Below are 3,386 nucleotides of genomic sequence, written 5' to 3' on the forward strand. Positions count from 1 at the left end.
CGCACCTTAGTCTCCAGAGACACAATTGCTCTTCAGTACTTTGGAAAGGTCCCTAACAGCAGACTTTCCCATCACAATACAGCTTTTAATTTACTGTTTACTAGTGTCAAGATTCTTGACTGTGGAGCCAAGTAAACTAAAGCTGTGAACAATCTCAATCTCTTCATCATCCATCCTGATGCTGCCAATTGGTTCAGTGGTGAGAATCCATCTTCTTGACATTGAGCCTCAATCCATACTGAAGACTGCACTCCTTGACCCTCTGCAGCAAGCTCTTCAGGTCCTCGTGAGTTTCAGCAAGCAGGGTGTGTCATCTGCATAACGCAGATTGTTGATAAATCGTCCACCAATCTTGACCCCACATTTCTCCTCATAGAGCCAAGCCTCCTGGATAATCTGTTCTGCATATAGTTTGAAAAGGTATGGAGACAGGACCCATCCCTGGTGTATGCCTTTCTCAATTTTGAACCATGCAGTGTTTCCCTGCTCTGTTCTGAAGACTGCCTCTTGGTCCAAGTATAGGTTTCACATTAGCACGATCAAGTGTTCTGGGATTCCCATTCTTCTCAGAGTCAGCCACAGATTGTTATGATCCCCACAAACACCTTTGCATAATCAATGAAACACAGATAGACATTCCTCTGGTATGTCTCTGGTATTGACTTACAAATACTTTTTAGAAGATCTTGAAATTTTACTAAATTACCAATAATTTATATAATGTTATATAAAAATTTTCTTTAATAAAAAAGTCATATCCTGTGGGGAAATGTAACAAGCATTTTGTTAAACTATAATAATTTTCTCCATATATTTTGCAATCTCAGAATTTTGGGGCTTTTAAAATTTATTAAAAGATCACTCACCATTTTACTATCTATCAGTTATTTGTTATCATCTTTTCTCCTCTTAGTGTTAAAATGTTTTTGGAATTGTTCTAATTAGTCCTTTCTGCCCCCAAAGGAAAATGTCTTGAATGCATCTATAGTGTCTCTTTGCTTACATGGTCACAAAATTCTAGATATACATAGAATCTTATATATTTTTGAAGTATCTTGCTTTACTGATTAAACTTCATTTATGAAGACTTGTTGTTGTTGTGTGCCATCAAGTAGAAACTGACCCATTGCTGACTTTTCAGCGGGCTTTCAGAGGCAGTTAATCTCATGAGAGGAGATCGCCCATCTTTCTCCTGTGGAGCAGCTGGTGGCCTTGACCCTTTGGGATTGCAGCACGTTGTCTTGACACTAGGCCACAAGAGCTCCCTTTTATGAAAATGACTACATCTATTTTCGTTCAATTTTTTTATCCTTACCTAACCACTTGTGTAAACAATAATTAAATGCAAGATAAACTATAATTTCTTAAAAGAAATTTTACACTAAGATCATTGTTTCAGAGAAGGATTCTATTTGATAAGCCCCTTGACTAATAGGTGTGATTCATTTTCAGTACATGTGGAACCACTCACCACTTACAATAGTTGCTGGCCTTTAGCCTTCTTTAAGGGATAGATGGGAGTAGTAGAAATTACAAATTATGATATAATGTGCAACCAAGGGAAATTTATAAGAAAATTCTGATTCCAAATTTTGAAATATTTATAATAGAAGAAAATTTTCATAGAATAGAATGTATGTCAAGGAGCATTGTATAAGTATTAAAATATATTTAAATAAGACATTCAAGTTAAACTCATGACATCATTCATACTAAAAATTTTATTTCCTATCATATGTGAACTATTTTAATGTTAAGTCTAAAAAAAGATATATGTTAAAGAATGAGGAAAGAGGAAAGGAGGATTGGGATAAGATAAAAGAAGAGGAGAATTATTATTACTGACAATACATAAGGGAAGTCAAAGATTAATTGATGTATTTTAATTATGGTATTTGTGAAGAATTTATAATATGCAATATACTATCAAAAGAGTCAAATCTATCTTGAAGGAAGTGCAGCAAAAGAGCTCTTTAGAAGTAATGATAGTGAGACTTCATTTCACGTAGAGCAGAAGGTTAAAAAGTGGAAGACTTTCAGTAGATGCATTGATATGGTACTGTAACAATGGGTATAAATATAGTAGACATCAAGAGGATTAGTAGGATCAAACAGGCATTAGATGTAGAAGGGTCACTGCTAGTTCAACCAACTCAACAGCAGTCAACAACATAACTGATGAAAGTAGCACTTAATTATTCACATCTACAATAATCCATGTACAACTAACACCAATACTAATTAAATCAATATTATAAACTTCAAATAAGAATGAAATATCAATATCCATGACAAATGTACTTTGCAGGAACTAAATATAAAGCAAGACACCAAATTCCATTATATTTCCACTGTATAGATTCTACAATGGGGTACATTAGTTACCTAACAATCAACAATAATAATGTGGTCTATTTTATGTTTCTCTTAATCCAAGTTTCAATGTACAAAGCAATTGTTTTATGAGATCTAATTGTAATGGCAAGAGAATAGTTATAGGAAATAATCTGCCCTCTTCATGAGAAAGTCGCCATTCTTGTGAGCTTTCTGTAAGTTTTTTTGTTTTTTCAAATTTTATTTTGAAATATTTATGAAATAAAAGAAATGACATTAACTGCCAATTGCAAATATCATGCAAATTAATGCAAACTAGCATGAGTTCATATACATGTGTTAAACAAAAAATCCTTTCAAAATAATTTTTTTAAATTTAATTTAGTTTATTTATTTTTCATTTCAATGAACATCTACAGAGATTTTGGAATTCCATTCATTCATTGTTGCACCCTTCTCCCCGCATAAACCCCTCCCCCCCCCTTTGCTCCTCTCCTTGAAAAGCAAAAGTTTTTAAGATGCTGATGCCAGGTGTCTTGCAATTCTGTTAGCCTCAGCCTCTTCTGAAAGATTTGCAAGGCGCTCCACTAGAAAAAAGATGGTATTTCTACAAAGTGAAAATGAAAACTGGTTTGTCTCAGGTACTACAGATGAATTATTGCTAGTGTTCTACAACTAATTTTGTAAGTCTCATTTTAGTTTGTCTTTTAGTAAACCTGGCAGTCAATTTATTTTTTACTTTATCCTTATCCATGTTTCAGTTAATTTTAACTTTAGCACAGTCATTCCAGGGTTTTAGTTATTGTACCCCTGTGGTAACTTGATGATGAGTTTTATCTGTTACACAAACTGCAATTCACAAAGACCAGTTCCAACTGGTCACACTCAGCATAACGAATCATATTACTATCACTGATTTACCAAGTGATAGATGATACTGATTCGCATTAGCACGAGTCGTCAGAACAGAGCAGGGTAATACTGCATGGTTCAAAATTGGGAAGGGTGTACGCCAGAGATGTGTCCCATCTCCATACCTTTTCAACCTCTAT

This window comes from Elephantulus edwardii, unplaced genomic scaffold (genome assembly GCF_000299155.1).
Source record: "Elephantulus edwardii isolate Elephantulus edwardi_28Jun2011 unplaced genomic scaffold, EleEdw1.0 scaffold00025, whole genome shotgun sequence".
In the NCBI taxonomy this organism is placed as follows: domain Eukaryota; kingdom Metazoa; phylum Chordata; class Mammalia; order Macroscelidea; family Macroscelididae; genus Elephantulus; species Elephantulus edwardii.